Source organism: Ambystoma mexicanum, chromosome 6q (assembly GCF_040938575.1).
Source record: "Ambystoma mexicanum isolate Mex_15411 chromosome 6q, UKY_AmexF1_1, whole genome shotgun sequence".
In the NCBI taxonomy this organism is placed as follows: domain Eukaryota; kingdom Metazoa; phylum Chordata; class Amphibia; order Caudata; family Ambystomatidae; genus Ambystoma; species Ambystoma mexicanum.
Window position 1 is genome coordinate 848,138,457 of NC_090937.1, and position 21,521 is coordinate 848,159,977.

The window sequence follows — 21,521 nt, forward strand, 5'->3', positions numbered from 1 at the left end:
TAATGCCGTCTGGGTATCATGATGCGGAAACAAATCTTTCAGACGCTTTGAGAAATAAAAGCGTAACAAATAGAATTGACACCAATTTAAAGAATCCAGAAATGGGTATGTTGGATATATTTGATTTATTTAAAAACCCAGATGCCCCATTACGTATAAAAATACTGTCAAGGGTGGAAAAGGGGCAGCTTACCGGAGAGAAGTTTCTTGTCCGCCCGGAAGATCGCATGAGTTGTCCAGAGGCCCAAACCATGAGTGGCCGCAATAATAACAGAGAGGTAAGGGAGGTAAACGTTCCCCCTGGGACATTAAGTACAAACAAAGGGTTGTTGCATGATTATACCAAGAACAGGGGGTAACTCCAACCGGCACTTCCCATAATGACATGAAGTCTGATTCTAAAAAAGAATCTGAACCGGTAATATCAGGTAACTATTTAACTGAGGACTCCATGCGGAGCATTATAAAAGACCTACTTAATAAAAAGATGAAGTAATATCAAAACAAGAAGATGCAGTTTGTGGAATATCTAGAATACCACCCGAGAAGGCTTTGCCTGAATGTAAGTTGGGAACCGAAATAGGCTCTCAGGCCGACATTCATAGACAGTGGGGTGGGACTATACAAGACAAAGCTGAAGTGACCGTGTGGTGGAATTCCCAAAATGTCACCGGTGAAAGGAGTGCTAAAGAAAAGTTTGTGCAAAAGTCTCAGTTCATAGGTAATGCAGGGGGCACTAACAGTGTGCTGCGCCGACCGCATTTTCCTGATGTCCCAAGCCTTATCCTAAACTATGTATTTGATGATTGTTACTCGCCAACTGTGAATAGACCTTATATATTGAGTCTGTTTTGTGATATTCCAGAACTATCACTAATAGCTTCCGCAGACATACAATTGGTGGATTATATTAATCCGCAAAGGATCGATTTTATACGATTGGTGATTCAGTCGCCTTCAGTACGTGCACTGATTTTGAAGGAATCTGGTTCATTGCAGAAGAGGGGTTTCGATATTTACATTTATCAAGAACAAGGTTTTGTGGAATGTTTGAAAAAGAATGAGCAGGTGGTACAAACTTTTGCATCATCCGTCAAAAGTGACGACAGTGCTCGTAAGCATTCAGACATTATGCCCCCAACTGAAATGAGGGAATGGAGAACGTTGGCAGTGTATCTTAAAGATTCATTAGAGCAACTCAAAAACATGGGTAAGCCCCTTTAGTGAAGGTGGACAATTTAAGTTGATCTTGTGGAATTCCAGAGGGCATATGCAGTTAGCTCTGACTAAAAAAGTGTGCAAAGAATTAGAGAACTTTGACTTTGTGCTAATACAGGAATCCTGGGAGTGTGGACAGCTGTTATGGGATGGATATGTCGTATTATGTCTTCCTGGTTCTTGTGGGCCAAGAGTTCGCCCCAAGGGTGGCCTTGCACTTGCTTTTCAAAATTCTCACGAGATTGAAAAGTTATCCGAAAAACATCTGTATACCCCTTGCTTAGTTGTAACTTTTCATTTAAACACACAAAATGGAAGGGTGGGTCTAATGGTCATTGATGTTTATTGGAATAATACTGATTATGATAACCAAATGGCGGAGAAGTTGCTAGATGAACTAAATGTCTTGATTGATGAATGGCTAGTTTTTATACCTGGCGGTTTTATTATTATAGCTGGCGATTTGAATGCTGATTGCAATTTATCAAATATTGAGATAGACTGGTGTCTAACGGACAAGGACATGAGTGGTTCAAAAAAGGGTTGTAAACGTTATAGAGGTGCACTTTGGCTCAATTTTTTAAGAGCATGGGGAATGGAGATGTTGTTCAATGACAAATGCACATGGACTGTACGGGGTGAGTCGACAATTATAGACTATATATTTGTAAGTGATAAGTTGGTTAAGGACTCTGAAATATGCTTGTTCAACCTAAGTCTGAAAGTGACATGCTATGATATCAATTAATTTGAATCTAAAGAAAAAAGCCCACAATGGTAATGAGAATTGTGTACCCATAATTGTCAACGTGAGGGGAAATACGGTTAAATGGAATACTTTAAAGTCTATCAATATTTAACAATATGGTTTGGCATGATTATGAGATAAAATCCTTAGAACAAAAAAAAGTTACATACTCGATTGGAGCATTTGATGATCTAACAGTCTCCAGGTTGGATCAGTTTCAGAGTTTAAGCAATGCTCCAGTGTCCAAAAAAGTGACGCATAAGCATGCTTTTGATTTAGAGGTTAAACAACACAGAGCCTTGTTGCACAAGCAATTACGTGTTATAAAGAAACGTAATTTGTTACCCGATAATTATAAAGAACAAGCGACAGTGTGTCGCCAAGCTTATAAAAATTGGAGGATTCAGCATCGAGCCAATCTTGAACATAAAGATGCTGAGGCTTAGGGCCATGAAAGAGACCAATTCTAGAAATGATTGGTCTCTAATTAATAGCACCGAAGCATCGCAAGTGCAGTTAACTATGAATCCTATTGGTGAACAAGTATGGTGCAACTATTTTGGGAATTTATATGCCCCTTCTAGTAATGGTACATTAGCAGTAGATTGCAAAGAATATAAATGGATTTTGGATGTCTCGGTGGAAAAAATAAGATTAAAGATTCAAAAGCTGAAACACTCTGCTATTCCGGGTCCTAATAATTTGACATGTTCCATACTTAAACAGAATGCCGACTTATGGGCTGGGATACTGCACTTAATATTCAGTGATGTAATCCAGACACAAATGATGCCAGCCTTGTGGAAAGTCTCGTATGTGATACTCATATATAAAAAAAGGCAATCGTCTATATCCTAACAACTATAGACCAATATCACTAAGTTATATAGAGGCAAAGATTTTTGCATCGCTGATATTGGAAAATTTGTTGAGATGGATGGAGGAGAATGAAATCCTCGATGTGAGGCAGTTCGGGTTTCGGAAAGGCCTGGGGACAGATGCGGGTGGTCTTATGGTATCCTTTCTGCAAAGCCAAGCAAAGAAATTCGACCACGTCCCCTTGTATGCTGCCTCAATGGACGTATCTGCAGCATTTGATATGGTTGATAAACCAATACTATGGCAAAGGCTTGTAACATTGAATATTGACAGAGGTCTATTAGCTATGATTATCCACCTATATTCGAACACAGTTTTAAAGATTAGGCTCACTAATGAAGGGTTGAAGTCCAGAGAAATAAGAGCTATGAATGGACTGAAGCAAGGCTGCGCCTTGGCGGCGATCTTGTTTAATCTTTACGTTTCTGGATCAAATGCAAAAATTGCGTCTTCGGGGTTGTTATGTCCAAGGATTGGGGGATCGCAGTGAACTGGGTAGCTTATGCTGATGACTTTTTGTTGCTGGATCGTACAAAGATAGGCCTTCAAAGGTTAATCGATGTGTTTTCGGATTTTGTTAAAGAATTAAAATTAAAAATTAACCCCACAAAAACACTGTTGTTATCAATTTGGGACAAAGTAACAAGTCAAGCTCCAATCCAGTATGGCATGTAGAAGGTACCAAGATAAGTTTACAGAAAGCTTTTAAATATTTAGGTTATACCTTTGCAAGTAAAATGACACTAATTTTCGCAAACATTTTTTTAGAATCCAAGCCGAAAGTGGCGGGAAATCAGTTGAAGCCAATTCAAAGGAAATTTGGTAAATTTACTATGACAGGATGCAGAGAATTTTATCTGTCAAAGGTTATCTCGAGGCTAATTCATGGCTTGGAATTTTACCCGCCGAAACTGAGTCCGCACTTAAAAACTATAGAAGCTCTTATTTGGAAAAAAGCATTGTTTTTTCTACCTAAATGTATACCAGTAGAAATCATAAGGTACGGATTTGGGCATGGTTCGCTAGAAAGCATAATGGAAAGCAAAAGAGCTATGCTGTACAGAAAATGTATTTTGGCAGGGTCGAATTCACTGTACAAAATATTAAGTCCCCAATCCCCATTTACCCTTCCCCATTCCCATTTCTGCCCCATAGGGCATAATGGGAGTGGGGAAGGCGTTAATTACGCCACCGTAAATTACGGTGGCGTAATTAACTCCATGGTCCCTTAGCGCCATGGATTTTAACACCTGCTAAAAGCAGGTGTTAAATCCGCCATGGCGCTAAGGGACCTCGTACTCAGGCGGTAAGGGTCGGCGCTGTTTACGGCGCCGTAAACCCCTTACCGCCCGAGTTGTAATGAGGCCCATTGTTGAAGCTTGGAGCTTCAATGCAGTGCCTCTTAGAGAAACTAGCAAAGATTAAAACACTGATTAAAGCATTTGACTGGGCGGCTAATAATGCAGTGATTATGAACTTAAAGCTATACAATCAAGTAGTTTCTGTGTGGAAATGGTTCTCTGAACCCGAGCCATATTTGGCAAAATATCCTTCAAGGAAATTTCATAACAGTGTAATGCATTCAGGTTTAATGTTTTAAGCACTAGTGAAATCAGTCATATTAGAAAATTAATTCCTGAGAATACAAAATTATGTAGATTTTGTGAAAAATCTGAAGTGGTTGAAACATTAGTACATCTGTTATTAGTATGTCCTATGCTGTCTAACGAAAGGTTTGCTTTCATTTCTGAATTTGTGTATGATACAGCAAATGTATCCAGGGAGCAATTGTGGTTTGAAATGATGCATGGTACTAATATTGCATTGAAGTGCAAAGTTATTGATTTCCTAATGACCGTGTGTAAGGTGCATTAAATAAGGGTCATTTTGGACCGAATGACTAAAGGTCCCGTTAGTAGGAAGCATGTGCTACAGATGACCAATGAAGTAGAGCACTGCAGGTAGTACTCGATTGGAAAGTTTGAGAAGGTTTTAGTTGTGGTGCAGACTGTCCCTGCTGTTGAAAACTTATATCTAGGTGATTTTGCTACTTGACCTTGACATATGATGATCTCCGGGATAATTGAAAATGTGATTGACGTTCGGATATTGAAATTTGAAGGGCAGTCTTGGAATTAATTTTTTTTATGATGTTAATAGTGTTATAAAGAGATGAAAGTGTTTTAAAGTTTGTTTTATGATTCTTTTATATATTTATTGTTTTGTAAATGTTTAAATAAACCAAATGCAATAATAAAAAAAATAAAAAACATAAAATAATGTTCCCCAAAGTGTCATGTTGTCCCTATTGAAATGGCGGTTGGTTCCAAACATTCTTCAGTGGAATTAAGATATTCTATCATTGGCCAAATACCAGAAGACTGATAAAACACCACTGATGGTGTCAGACGAGAGACTCTCCACACACAACAATGTGCACACTTTATGGTGCACGGCCCATGCCCTTATGGGGTGGAGGATGTTAACTGTGATACTTTAGAAGATGAAATAATGTTGTGCGTTTCCAGTAACCACCTCAATATTAAGGAATCATCTATCCAGTTACATACCATTAATAGAGATCTCTCCACCGAACTTAAAGATACTTCAAAGATTGCTACTCCAGATATATTCCCAGGTTTTCATCAGTTAGTCAAAGATGACTACAAAGATGATACACTCCACTCCACCCTTGATTTCCATTAGTCATCTAGCCCTTTCATTCCCTCTCATAAACCCCCACTACCAAGTCTTTCTGCTAGGCTACAATCTCTTTTGCTCTTCCCTTTGTAAAGCAGAACGGCACAGGAAGAAAACTTGCTCCCTCTTTGATTTTACTTTTCTTTCCTCTTTGCACTCTTTGTATGATTCTCTTCTTCCCAGTACTAAAAATCTTTTTTCTCATCTCTAACTTCATCTTTTCCCCACCATCCCCGTCATCTTTTTCAGCTGTTCAATAACTTGATCTTCCCTGTCTTCCTGACACCTCATGTTCTTCCAAACTCTCTTCTGCTGATTTACAGGAATACTTCACTTCAAAATTCTCCTCTTTTCGCTCTTCCTGCGTGCCTCCTTCCACCCACATTCCAAAACAACCATCTTCTATCACTGCTCCACTTTCCCCACCTCATCATTTTCTTCCTTTACTGCTCTTACCAATTCGGAGACTGCCTCCCTCCTCGCCAATACCCACTCTACAATGCCCAAATCTGATTCTATTCCTTCATCTCTTATCCAATCTATATGCTGTGATGAACCAGGAATGAGACGCGGACACAGAGGAGTCATGTGGATTGTTATAGACTTTTATTCAAATAATAAGAGGGTTGGAAAATGCCTTTCTGTCGCTGCTCTAAGAGGTATTGCTCTACCTCAAACAAAACTATGGGTCTATCCAAAGTCAAGATGTCCAAAGCAAAATATCCTGTGTAAGAAAACTTATTCTGGCCCTCACACTCTAAAATAAACTGTAAGCTACTAAGGTAATGTCTTTGGCTTGAAAAGTGCACAAATAACCACGTTCAATGGTATCCCTACATATTATCCCCACCAAAAATATTGCTGTACATAAGTTTGTTTTTCTCGCCAAAGGTGATATTTTTGGGGAGGGATCATTTGTGGGAGCGGGAGTTGCGGGGGTGTCCCCCGCACATTTATAAATAATGCAGGGGTTGCGGCGGTGTCCCCCTAAGGTTGGTGGCTCAATATCGCCGCAAAAATATGTCGATATTTTTGTATTGCAATATTTTTGCAGAGATTTTAACACATGGAACCGTTCAACAAAATGTTCCTGTCCTACAAAAAGGCTACCACTTAAATGGTGTTCACACTTACTGGGAATGTTTCCCAATACCAAGATTTCTTTCCATCAACATAATAGTCCCAAACTACAACCACGTTCTTTGTAACTGACAGAAGATAACTTCCGCTTACTGCGTTTTGCAATTCATTTCACAGACTTGACTCCGCCAGGTATATTCCCCTGCCAGGACTTTCTTACACAAGTTTCACAAGTCTCTTAATTAAGAGCATGAGTCTTAGACTCATATTTACAATGCAGGCTTCAGCCTTTGCCATTCTTTTGATATCCAGTTAGTCAGTGGCTCTTTACTGATCACGTTTATTAGGCTTGCTGCCCTCTCCTACGGTGTGCACCAATTGCTGTGAAGTGCCCCAGTGTCCCACCTTCCACACCTGGGCTCACCGGCTATGTGCTGCTTCTTTGGAATCCTCTGCACGTTTCTGTGGTTGCTGCAACACTCTGGCAGGCCGGGAGAGTGCCCTATCCTTTCTATACTGTTTGGCTAACTCCTGCGTCTGGAGGCAGCATTCCTTTGTTAATGCCCATGCAGCGCAAGGACTCTGGTTCTTCTGCTTCTCTTTCTCGGTTCATCTGGCATACCTTCATGCCGCACAGATCTCGGTATGCTCCTCTGTCCTCAGTGGGCCTTGCATACAGCTGGGATCTCACCAAGCCATTTCTCCTTCCAACGGAAGCTGCCTGCTCCTGTCAGCTTCCTCGATTTCATCAGCTGTTGTGGATTCAAAGCTCCTACCATGGTACCACTCCTTCCAATAACTAGAGCGCAGCATGGGCTTCCGTGCTCTGGTGATCTTCATAACTCTATTCCTCCCCCTCGTCCCAGTTTTTTTAAAGGATTCATACACATGAGTCTTTGTCATTACAATATATTGTGACATGTCATCAGCAAGTCTTGTGGGATGTTGTGTGGGGGGGGGGGGTGTTACCGCAATATGCCATTAAGACATAAGGAATGGATGGAACCATTAAAGGGGGAAGATGGATACCGTGTCTCATCTGAGGATGCTAATCTCCCCTCATGAAGGTCACCTCCCCTTATGTGGTCCTCCCTCAAATAGCCACACCCAGGGTCAGGATCAGGTAGTGACTGCTGTCCCATGGCCACATGAGAAGGCTACCTCTGGGGAAGACATGATGACATCATCAGATTCATCACAATACCCTTCCATCATTCCTTATGTTACCTCATTTCTTAATATTTTGCTGTCGTCTTCTTTTTTGCCTTCTCCCTTTTAAACAAGCCACTGTCAATCCAATTCTCAAGAAACCTTCAGTTGACTCCTCCCAGAGACATCTTTATGGGAGGGTAAAAGGGGCATTTGCCCTGGGCCCCCACCTTGGAGGGGGACCCCACAAGGCTGACTAATCTAAAGAAGTCAGGTCCCATTGTTCACCAAACATAAATAGCGCACGTCTGGATATTTTATGTCGTGCTGCTGAGGCTAAACCTTTTGCCTTTCTGTTGTTGACAAGTGCATTCTGCTCTGATTAATTCATCCTGTAATGCTTTTGGTGTGTGTGTGTGTGTATGTGTGTGTGTGTGCGTGTGTGTGTGTTTGCAATATTAAGTCAACTTTCCTCTGTCAAGAACTACTTCCCCTCAAATGGAATACATAAAAAGAAAGATTGGGTAATGTACTAAAAAAATGCCACCAGCATGTGGGAAAGCAAACCTTTTCACAGAAGACAGCACAGTACTGCCAGCGACAAAAGATGATTTGTCCAGGATCACGGTATCGTCTGCTGGCAAAAACAGGATTTGAGGATTAACACCTTGGTTCCACAGTCTTGAATTTGAAAACCTGATCACTGCTCCAGATAAACACTTTAAGCTAATCATTAAAGGGTGGCTGCCGGGGTTTTACAAACACCCATCTGAAGAAACCAATTTCGAGGCCTTCACCATACTGATGCTTTTTGTTTTTATAGCAACCTCTCTCTAGTGCAGGTACATTGCTGTTCATAGCACCTGACATGATACAAAATAAAGTAAATATAGAAGCATGGTTATCAACTTCAGACATAGTATAGGCTGAGTTAGCCTTGCTGGAATTAGGTTTTGTAATCTTGGATATGAACACAGATCTCTGCAATGAGTGCTTACAATACTGAGCTATCTTCTGAACCATTACAGCACACAAATACATCAATATGCTTTTCTGCTTTGGCTATTATACATGATTAATATGATGCTCACAGAAAGCTGAGAATGTCATAGGATTTGTGCCATTGTGAATGCACAAACTATGTATGTTTTGGACATATATAAAGATTTAAAATACAAAAGAGAAACCCAGATAAACTCTTTTAAGATCACATCAATTAGAATGCTAATTATATACTTCTCTTGATGGAGACAATGAAGATAGAACCATTTATATTTTGCATAATATGCTTCTATAACATTTTGTTTTTTAAAATGTGCATGTTGGGTTATGTGATTTGTGTAATTTCCAAGTCAGTTCTATAACATTGAATTATTTTACTTCATGGTAAGAAATGGAAATGAATGTGGTAAAGTGCAGACATTGCAAGAGTTGGCACAAATCCCAGCATCACCTCTTAGCCAATGTGGGATCCTCATCTCATTTAATCCTGTATTGACAAACCTGTCAAAATTACCAGTCCCTAAACCTTTCTCACCATTCAGAGTGATTTCGTTCTCAAGGCATGATATTCAAAAATGAAAAAAGCCTTACTCATGGTTTCACTACCTATAGTGTTGCTTCCTCAATAATAATAGGGATCATTTATATACTGCACATCATAATCACTTGTTTATTTACTCTCTAATGGCAACACTACTTGAAAACCATGTCTCTCTTCTAATCTTAGTCCGTCTGGATACGGACACAGTCCTGGTAGCTTCTGATCTTCATCCACTATGCTATGATATGTGCAGCTTTCTCTGTGCTTGCAATTGGTCGCCTGTATTCATTCTTGAGCCCTTTTGCATTCTGCCAGCAGCTAATCTGAGCTATCTGTTTATTCTGGATTATGTGCACCTTTTTCATACGATCTGAGTCCTGCATTCAGACTATGGCCAATATAGTTTCCTTGTGACTGCTATTGATAAAAATTGGCTTGTCCCTATGGTTAAACTCAAGTAACCTTGTCATGGGCTGCAAACGTTGTCCTTGCAATGCTACGTGTTTATTATTCTGAGTACCTCTTACCTCGCTTCACTCGGCTCTGTCTTTAATTCTTCTATTTGCGTTATTTTCTCTTTATCTGCCCAATCTTCTATCACTTTATTACTTCTGTCCATCTCTTACCTTCCCTACGTACCTGGTGTCATGTTCCACTTTCTCACTTTTACCATTACATGCTATTATTGCCAAGCACCCTTCTCTCTGTGCTCTTTCATATTACCTGATTACCGTTCTCGCTCTCGCCTATTTCAAAACCTGCATATACTTTCCCTCCCAAAACCTCCCTGTGCACCTTCTCGTTCCTGCTCTTTTTCCCTTCTTGTAGCCAAATTATGGAACTCTCTCCCACCTGACATTCGGTCCTCTCCTTCGTTACAAACCCTCCATACCAGAATAAAAATATATCTTCTGTCCTCTCCGTCTCTTTCTACTAATCAACTTATTATACATTTTGATTAATCTCTATTTCATATTTGTGTTCCATTTACTTTATTTCGGTACAGCGCTTTAGCATAAAGCACTATATAATTATCAATAAAATAAAAAATAAAGAACACATCAGTCTAGAGGATTCCTGTGAGACAGATAAACCAACACCAATTTAAAGTGTTTCTGAAATTTCAGAAAATGTTCTCTCTCAAATTCTTATGATTATGGACACATGTCTCTTCATTACACAATTCCTATGGACCCTTATATGGAACTGGCATTTGTAAAATTGTACAGGTTCACTCTCACATTCATCGGAGATTAAAACCCCCACCCAGAAAAAACATATCACTCATAACTGGTTCTCTGATGATCTCATCGCCCTTCGCAAACAGAAACGTGCTCAAAAACACCTCTGGAGGAAGAACCCCTCCACAGCAAATAAGGAAGGCCTGCTATCTGTTGCCAAAACCAGTAAAACAGCCATCATAACCACCAAATCCGACATCTACAATTCTAGAATCAGAGAAACCAGGTCCAATACCAAGGAGCTCTTTAAAATCATTAAAGAACGTGAAATCCTAGTGCCCCCTACCATGACTTTCACTAAGGATAAAACATAGTGGACTACTGTCCAAGAGGCACTGACAAACAAAACCACCTTGCTGAGAAACAAGACTATCCTCAAGAAAAATCTGCTATCTACCAAAAAATACACTACCCACCCTTCCTGCAGAACCCCCTCCCTTCACTATTCCCCCTTTCACCTTCAGCCACGTCTCTCCTCTGGACACACTTTCTATCATCCAAATCCTTCAACCATCTAGCTGCAAGGGTTACATATGCCCCTCCAACATCATCAAAACGTGTGCTGAGCCCCTGGCGCCATCATTTCCAAATTCATAAATGCCTCCTTTGATTTAAGCTCCATCACCCTAGACATCAAGGACGCCTGGTTCACACCACTACTGAAAACACCTTCCCTTGACCCTAACCTCCCCACAAACTATCGTCCCATTACCACAGTACCTCTCCTCCTCAGAATTCTTGACCACACCTCATACATTCAATGTCAAGCCTACCTGGAAAACCACAACCTCCTGGGATCTCATCAATCTGGCTTCAGACCCAGACACAGTACAGAAGCTGCTCTCCTAGACCTCAAGATCCAGCTTGACAGCTTCCGAGATGATGGAGATCTCACCCTCCTCCTACTACTTGATCTCTCTGCCACTTTGGATTTAGTCGACCTTCACATTCTGTGTCAACACCGTGGCTCTAAATTTAATTTCTCCTCAGAAGCCACCAGCTGGATCAAATCCTTTCTCAGTGAGCTAATATTCAGGGTCTTTGCCGGCTCAGATGCTGCAGACCCCATCCCCATCCCCTAGGGCGTCCCTCAAGGGTCATGCATCTCACCCACTCTGTACAATATGTACATAAAACCTCTTTTTGACAATCTTGACCATCTTGGGATCGCATATACTAACTTTGCAGACACCAAAATCCTTCTACAGCTCACAGGGAACCACCTCACAGGCTTCAATAACATCAACCACATCTACAGCATCATTCAGGCTTCTATGGTTGATCACCATCTGTGCTTGAGCAACGGCAAAACTCAGCTCCTAATCATAGGATCTCCACACCGCCTCAAACATCTGGACCCATCATACTCCTCTTTCTACATTGATGGCAACCCCACTCTGGGTCCAAGCATTGTAAAAACCATAGATGTCTATTTAGATTCAGAACTATCCATGCACAAACATGTAAAGGCCCTCGCCTCCTCAGCTGCTTGCACCACTAGGTTCATCAACCTCAGCAGGAAATTTCTGTCCACCGACAACTGTCTTACCCTTGCCCGAGCCATCATCGGCAGCAAAATGGAATATTGTAATGCCATTCTCTCTGGCACCTCATCAAAAAATCTCACTTAACTCAAAACAATTCCCTCTGGGCTGTCTGGGGCTTGAAACTCTCAGACCACATCTCCCATTCTAGGTTGGAGGCCCACTGGCTGCCAATCAAAGCCCGCATTGAGTTCAAGATCCTCTCCATCACACACAGATGCATCCATAAAACCGCACCAGCCTTCCTTGACCAACAGATTTCTAAAAAAACACAGCCTTGATGCCTACGATCATCCACCACACGAGACCTAGCTGTTCCCAGATTCACTAGAAACAGAACAGGGGGGACAAGCTTCACCGTCACTGGCCCCACTCTCTGGAACGCCCTCCCTCTCGACATCCAAGAAGAGCCCTCATACCTCATCTTTCAAAAAAGAATTAGGACTCTGCTTTTTGACAAATATGACTAGCTGCTCCTGATTCACTGATTGCTGATGTACCTACTTTGACTGTTTCTGCACCTATTAATGTATTTGCCTACTGCTCCAAGATTAGTGCTGTGATACTTACGGGTGTGGGTGCTGCCTACAAATACAATCATTAAATAAATAAATGGAATCACTCATAAGATTATCCAAAATCTGGAATCCCAGGGCATCATGTGTCTGTCCTATAGTCCCTTCAATAACACATTACTAGGAATATTAAAACCGAATGGCCAATTGAGAATCTGTGCAGACCTAAGGGAACTGAACATGTTAATATCATATAAATGTGGTCTCTCCCTTACACCAGGACTTTTACAGATCCACTGTTATAAAGTATACCCTGCTCTCGATTTGACAAATGAATGTTGAACTGCCTCTTTACTCCGTGAATACCAATATGAACTTGCCTTTACCTTGGGTGGCAGGAATATGTATGGACTTGTATGCCATTTGGGTACATTAACAGTGGGAACACATTTCATACATTATTGCATAGAGCCATGGCTGACCTTGCAGAGAGAGGGAATTTGCAGATGACCTAGTAATAAAAAGCAAAATTGTGGAAAAACGCTTGGTAGAGATCTTCAACTTGCTGATACAATTAAGGAATGTAGGCAAGAAACATTCTCTTCAGAAAGCACAGTGGCGCAGAAGCAAAGAGCATTTTTTAGGCCATGAAATCACAGCTGAGAGCTTTAATGCTCGGAAAAAGAAATTTGAAGTTGAAGATCCCCACAAAGCTATGTGATTTACAAAGTCTCTTAGGATTGACCTACTGCAGTCACAAATTCATAGAGAACTGCAGAGAGACTGTGAAACCACTGAAAACAAATATTTCCCACGCGCCCTCAATGGCGTACCCCATTAAAAACAAGAAGTTTTTTACTGCAAACAGGATTTACTGACACCTGCTCTACTGTGGTCTTGTATCAGAAGCATGACCAGGTTAATATGGTAATTTCATATGCACATAAAGCATTATCGCCTGTTGAAATTAAGTTTAATGAATGAGAAACATCCATCAAGGCAACATTATGGGCATTGAAAGGCTACAGTCCTATAATCCATAGTGAACATTTTATAGTTGAGACCTTTCAGCAGCCTCTACATTATCTGTAAAGTGGCTGAATACTGAGACTGGGAAAGCTTCAAATTAAAGGATTACTCCCTGGATTTGTTGTATGCATGGCTAGCATGTAGAGATTAGATTTGCCCAAAATAAAAAATAAAAAATAACAGAGAGTGGACAAAACATTGGGACAAAAAGGAACTATCGGGATCAGACAACAGATGTAATTTTTGCTCTGATGCAAATCTAGTAGAAACACCCCAACATCTTGTCATTGCACGTTACTTCTTTGAGCCAGCTAGAATCAAGTTTTTCGGTAAAGACAACTTTGGTGATAACAGTTTTTCAAGAAACTTTCTCTGGATGAGATTTATGTGGGGCGAAAAATGTCTCCTTGGTCATCTCACTCACCAACCTTCTCACCGTAATCAACAAGAATTGATGCCAAATGTGATTTGATACTAACAATGATGATTGAATGTGGATTTTCTGCTACTTGTACTTTTGCTCTCAACCATTATTTTATGGGCCCGAGTACACCCTTTTCATCCTTTTGCACATATGCTGTTTTGCACACTGTATTATGGCAATTCGTGATCACTATGTTGGTTTCAAGATGAATTTTAACCTGTGTTTTTAACTATCTTGTTTACTTGTCTTTTAATTGTAATGAATAAGGAGGTGTCAATTTAGATTCGGCACGAACGATGACACTCAAATGTGAATCCTCTGCATTGAAAGCATTTGGACTCTTGTAATCAACCCTTGTGTTGTGGGTTCAAGTATTCTTCTCACAGCGGGTTTGTTCGCCCGTTGTCTTGCACACTTCATTATTGCAAGTTGTGGCCAACATATTGGTTCCAAGATGAATTCTATTTTTAAGATGTTGTTTTTAGGGGAAAGAATGTCTTGGAAATGTATTATTGCTCTGATTTGAACTCAAGTTAATATTCTTGTTTTGTAAATATTTTGTATCAACCATATGCAATAAAAAAAAAAAGATTGTTGTTTTGTCCCTTTGTTTCCCCCCGTTTGTCTTGTGGTGCCTAGAAACATTTGTGTACAGGCACGCTACAAATGCCACATCATGTCATATCCTAATTAGCAAACAATCAAGCTTCCCCATTGATATGGAATATCTCCTTGGAAAAATACAAATAACAGCAATGACTTGATCACAATCACATTCTAAAAGTGAACTTTTCACTACTTAATGGAGTAAAGATGCTGCTGTTATTGATTTATTAAGTCTTAAAAAGTAGATTCAATCATTGGAAAATTACATTGATGTTTACAAGATCCACAACACTTCCCCATATCGCAACAGGATTATCAGAGGAAGGAAGATCTGAGAGTTTTAATAACATTCCAGAAGATGTTGCAAATTCAGGATGAAATGTTGGTTAGGGTGCAAAAATCTGGTCATAACCAGAGGGTAGTACCTACCTTATTCCATAGCATGTTGTTAAACCATGATTGTGATGCGGCTATTGCCTGTCATCGAAGATTTCAGAAGACTATAAGGATCATACATGAGGTCGCTTAATGGCCACAAATGGGTCAAGACCTAAAAATATATTCAAAGTGGTGTCTGGTTTGTGCGCAGTTCAGACAGACCAAGATCTCCCACTCCCATTCACTGGGCTCTACTAAAGAAAAGAAGAATGATGTTACCATGTTTTGACACACAGTTGTTTTTCATTGGACCAGTGATTCGTTCTGCTCAGGGTAAGAAATATATGTTGACCGTTACTTGCCTGCTGCCAAAATTGATTGAATGTCTCCCAATCCCAAATTGTTAGGCGGAAACTGCTGAAATTTTCTGAATCAACCACATATGTTCTTGTTTCAGCCTTCCTCAAAGGATTGAATCTGAATGGGGTGGGCAATTTGACAGTGAGGCGGTGACTAAGAAGTGGAAAATTCTAGGAGTGAAGGGGAAGATGACTAAGATGTGGGAAATTCTGTAGAGGATTCTACACATCGCCAACTACCCACATCTAACAGGTGGGTAGAGCAATTAAACAAGACAATTGTGGGATTTCTTAAGTTTGTGGCAGATTCAGGACCCAGTTGGCATTTACAATTACCATTGGTTTGATTGACTATGAGATCTACCCCCTACGTCTGCCACAGAATAACACTTTAGAACTTATGACTGGTAGAAACATGGTATTACCACATCATCTGTAATACTGAACACAGGAGCAGATGTTGATTAATGCCTCAACTATTCAGGAATGTGTTCAAAATCTAGGAAAACGCATTCAACTATGCCCAACACAATTTGGTTGAATATGCAGTAAGTATCAAATCATACTGTGACTGTAAAACTCAAAACAAGAGTATGAAATATGTGACCTTGTCAAATTCGAGAAATGCCTAAGAGCATACATTCCTACCTTCTTGGAAAGGAGCCTTTAACATTATAGACAATATATCTCTTGTTGCCTACAAAATAAAATACCAAAAGGGACTCAGACAGAAGAGCAAATATATGAGCCAGCTGAAGACCTGTCATCCCTGTTCAATACTCAGACAGACAGATGAATCATCCAAATCCATAGTTGAGGTGACCTCAGTTAGAAGGCTTAGTAAGAAGGTTTGAATGGAAGATGAAAGCATGAATGTTTGGGATGTCTTGTTAAAATTCTAGTGTTAAACTATATAAATGAATAAATAAGGAAAATGGAGAGTAGGAAGGAAAGATATCACCGGTATCCATGCCTCATCGTAAATCAGCCTTTCTAATACTCTGTCTCATGGAATACTGATTTGAAATTGTTTCCAGATGGGAGGCCCATGCCGGCGGCAGGCGATCCAACCACCGTTCCTGTTGCTAACAGGAATAAAGTTATAGAGCAATACAATGAGTGACCAATAAATAGTACTGTTTGAATAGGATGAATACCTTTTAGTAAGAATGGAATATTTTTAATTGTGTCATTAGTTTAAATAAATGTTAACACATTTGATATCAAACGCACATAAAAATCGTGCACGATTCATTAAAACTCCACAAAATCCATATCAATTAATTCTAATAATATAAATAATTCAATTGATAAGTAAAGTAAAACTAAATAAAAAAACATTCATCCTAATAGAAATACGTTTCTCCTACCATAGTAAGTACCAGAGAAGGATAGCCAATGTTTAAGTGTCTCCAAATAATCCTGCCCACACATCCTACATGTCCACTTTGTCTCTGGAAAGCCTCTTATCCAACCCTATCTGTCCAAGGTTCCCAAAGGATTACATCAAAGTCTCATACAGATTGACTGATATGTATAGTCTGGATACCTTACAATGTATTCTGGGAGATTCTGAGATAATCTGTAGTGTTTTGTTTGCCAAATCCTTGAGCAGTTTGTATCTACTTAGCAGATCTTGATCGCTACTCCACTAACCTAACTTTACTTTCAGATATACTTTTTCAGTATTTTCAATCAGACAGCTCTGATTCAGACCAACATTCTCCAAGATAGTCTCACACTCCATATTAAATTCCATTGAAGGTCTATAGGAGTTCAAATCCAATGTAATCTTGAGATCCTCGAACAAGGAGCAACTGGGTGGTCCTAAGATCTTTCTATAAATCCTAAGCTTGGATATTTAAACTAGTCTTTGTCAAGATACTAACCCAGCTCATGGCGAATCAGTACATATGGAATGCCTTCGGAGAGTTTTTTCCAAAACGTACTTTCCAACCATACAAGTGTGAGAAACCTGAAGGTTCTCACCTGCTAGTCCCCGGAGATCTGTCATCCAGATGGCCAGGACACCGCCATCACTATTGGATCCAGTTCCTGGGGGTGGACCAGTGGGGGAGGATCACCTGGATGGGGGGGTCTTTGCAGAGTGGAAGTGGGGCACCGGTGGGTGAGATGTGGTACCCCCTTCCTCATAATACCTTTTCTCCATTCTACCCCGTAGGATACTCAGACGCTCTACCTCCCCCCATCCGACACAAATACTTTCTTATACCATGTAAGACAACAAACTAACACCAGAGCCGTCTATCTGACTTGTCCCCACACAAGGGTCAGGCAGAGTCAGGCAATTGACAATAACTACACACCCTCCCCACAGGTATAAAAGTCAGACCACGAGAGCACACTTTGAGCCAGGACCAAGGCATGAGGAAGCAGCTATTCCAGGATGGCAGTTCAAACTGAGAAGAAAGACGACAAGACCAGAAAGGATAACAAGGAGAGAAGTGCCCTTGCCCTTGTCGACTCCAAACCTGCGAAGCCTCAGTGAAAGGAATAATAAGACCGGGAACTACAGCTGATGTGTGGTATAACTAATTCCAACAGTGCACCGGACCCCCCTGCACTGATTACTGGGGCGGGGAGGTGCACTTGCAACCATGGTACTGTCCTTGACTCCAGAGACAAGAAACAACAAGGAGGTCAGCACAGCCGGTGAGTCGGCGGGAGAACAGATAGTAAACCGGACGGCATTGACCCAAGGTTGCAAACAGCACCTTGTTATGAGAAAATACCTTGTGAACTTTAAGACCAGCTGCAGAGTGGTCTGGCACCATGTGGGCGTCCATTCCAAAGACTCTGGTTGGTCCCATTTGCTTGTGAACATTGTAGTAACAAGAGGCCGTAGGAAAGGCTGGCCTATAGAGTTAAGGTGGTCATACAAGGGTCGAGCCAAAATCCCCTATACTATCGAAAGTCCTTAACCCATTACGAAAGTTTTTACATTGAGAAACAGGTGTTTGCACCCCACTAAGGGAAACTCTCTGTGAAAGGTGAATGTGTGAAGCCTGACTAGGGGCTAAGGTGAAGCCTGACTGGGGGCTAAGGTGAAGCCTGCCTGGGGGCTAAGAGAAAGCCTGACTGGGGCTTAGAGGAAAGCTTGACAGGGGGCTGGAAAAAGCTAAAGGAAGCGAATCCCACAAGGTGTTATAAGCAAGTGAACTTTGTCAAACTGGCAAATGTGAACCCGGCTGAGGGATGCCTGCAAATGAGAGCAAAACGCAACACCCGTGAACATTGTGTCGACAGGAGTGAACCTGGCTGAGGGATGTCCACAATGAACAATTGTTTTAAAAGACATTGAGCCTCTTGAATGTTACTAGTTGCTGATATCTTGAACGAAAGGCTGTAGTGAACCCGACTGAGGGAGGCCAAAGTTGCAAAAGGGATCAGAGCCCGGTTGAGGAGGATCCACGGGTGAAGGCAAATCAAGCAATGGGAAGATTACTGAAAGGAACTTTTGTTTTGTTGTTTATAGTACATCAGGCCCTCTGAGGCAAGAGACTTGGTGTAAAAGAGACTTAGCCACAGAAGGCTATGACATTTTGGAAACAAACTGTGAGCTCATGCTGTAGAAGTCCAGGAGTGTGCTGTGCTCGAGAGTCTCGCCTTGTCCCGTACTAAAAACTTGCAGAGGGTGATCCCAGTTATACCATCCTGATTTATCATTTTGTGAACACTTCTTTCTTTTCTGATAAACATTATCCCACACTATTTTGTAACTTAGCAGTAAGGATAGGCAATTTTTTTTTTTTTTAGTATAGGCCCTTTTTATTTGACAAGACGCTGCTATGACTGCCTTATTATTATTTAATGGTCGTAGCTTGCGCCCATCTTGGGTTTAGGTTTAAATGAGGTGCTTTTCTCACCCATTTATTCAGTTTATTAAATACCCTTGAACTAGGATCACTTGTTTATGTCTTTACTGTTACCACCATGAGTTCCTTACATATGGTATTAGAAATGGTATATGATTCAAGTGATAAAAATTGAAACCCATGCTGATAATTGTCATACCACCAGGAGTGGAAAATCGAATAGTTGAGCTCTTGGACTCGTATCCACACCAAAAGAGGCATTGTTCTTCCAACTTCAGATCCTGACTGGTCAACAGATTCTGTTCTTTAAGACTCAGGTATTATTAGACACGCTTCCTCTTTCCCATTATAATAAACAACAGTGGGATTGCATACTACTGAAAGTTCGACCCGTCTTTACCTTCATCAGAACAAGTGCTCTGAACCCCCCCTTGAACCTTTTTTTTTGGCACCCGATTGTCGTTCATCGCAGGGTCTTCAGGGGTAGAGATAATTCAGCAGAACCCCTTTCTTCGGCAGACTCAGAGTCAGAGGAATCAGAAGACGTTGAGACCTTATCCGAGGGAGTTGAGAGTTATTGGTTTTCTGATTCAGAACCCTCTAATGAGAGAACTGTTACACCCCCAGAAGTGGCCGACCTAGCCAATGTGATCTCCCAGTTAGCAACCCATCAGATGCAGGCCGAGGCTAGACTCCAAGAACACTTAACCAAATTAACTGAATTGCAAGTGAGACCCCTACTACGTAAAGGGGTACTTCCACCATATCTTGAAGGTGAAGATTTAGGAAATTCTTTCTTGAACTTGGAGCACCTGGCTGACCAACTAGGATGGGAAGAGAACCTGAAGAGGTGCTATTTGGGCCCTTTGTTGAAAGGGGAATTGCAAAGCTCCTATCAACTACTTAATCTTGCAAGGGCGCCACCTTTTTATCCATCAAAGAGGGGCAGTTAGAAAGAGTGGGATAAACCTGTAATTTTTATCAGCAGAAGTTGTGAGCCATTAAATTAAATCCAGGAGAAACCCCCTTAGAAATGGGTGAATGTGTCAAGAACATAGTGGCCCTGTGGATCAATAACACATCCTTAGAAGATCTGATGCAGATGTTAACAATCCACTAATTCCTTTTACCCTTTTTTTGTTGCAGAAAGTTGTTCTACAGTTAAATTGACCGACCTTAGCCACGGCCATTGAGACCGCACAAAACCACTCAGATGCAGCTAAACAATTCCACTCAGCCCATCGGTGGGAGAATCGGAAGGATTATAAGCCTATCCACTGACCTCAAACTCAGGGAATAGATAAACAAGGCGGGTTGTATAGAATTAAAGAAGTGATGCCCTGAGATAAAGTAGAAGTCAGAAAAACAGATCCTAAAACCGAAGAGGAAAGCAAAAGGGAGGAAATAAAAGGAAGCAGACCACCTCCCATCTGTTTTTCATGTAGAGAAACTGGACAAGTAGCTAGACACTGTCCTAATAATCTAAGGGACAAACTTATGGAAATAGGCTGTTTAAAGGGCACAGAACATGGGAAGAACCAGAAGAAGAGCTAGGGGCCTTTAGTATCTGTTTATGCCAATCTTTGAATTACTTTACATAAGAAAAGGCCTGGGTAAATGGGAGACAAGTAAGAGCCTTGATTGATTTAGGTAGTACGCAAACTGCTATACAGGCTGATTAAGTTACAACTAAAGACCTAGAAAAGGTGGTCCTAGTGAGTGTGACATGTTTACACAGAGACAATGAAGTGTACCCCAAAATACCTGTGCACATTGATATACGGGCTAATCCTGTGAAATATTGTCAGCCATAATTCCTGGACTCCCCGAAGAAGTCCTTCTGGGGCAGGATTTCCCTACCTTCCCTACTCTCTTACAAGAAAACCCACCTCCATTTGGAGATTTTGTACCCCGGAGTTGTTGGCAAGCAGGCTACTACTCCCAACACTCTCCAATATGGGACTGGGAAAACTCAGAGCCTAGGAGACCTGAACCAACCCCTGAAAACCACTTCATAGGCTACGGTAGAGAGAACAGAAAAACCAATACACCAACACCAACCATGACAAACCAATGGAATATGGGAGAGTTCTTGGCCATCTCTCATACCTGTTCTCTTCCATGTCTTCACAATGTGGAACTTGGACAAAGAACAAGCATATCCACCTTGCATAGGGAAGGGTATGTGAGAAACCTCAAGGTGTCTCACCCTCTAGTCCCCACAGATCTGTCATCCAAAAGGCCAGGACACGGCCGTCACTATTGTATCCAG

General features: G+C 41.1%; 1 protein-coding gene across 3 annotated transcripts in view; it reads right to left on the reverse strand.

Annotated features, from left to right (window-relative positions):
* The window catches only part of MARCHF1 (membrane associated ring-CH-type finger 1), a 1,944,794-nt gene that overhangs the window by 404,445 nt on the left and 1,518,828 nt on the right, over positions 1 to 21,521 (reverse strand). The gene's annotated exons all lie outside the window — the stretch shown is intronic.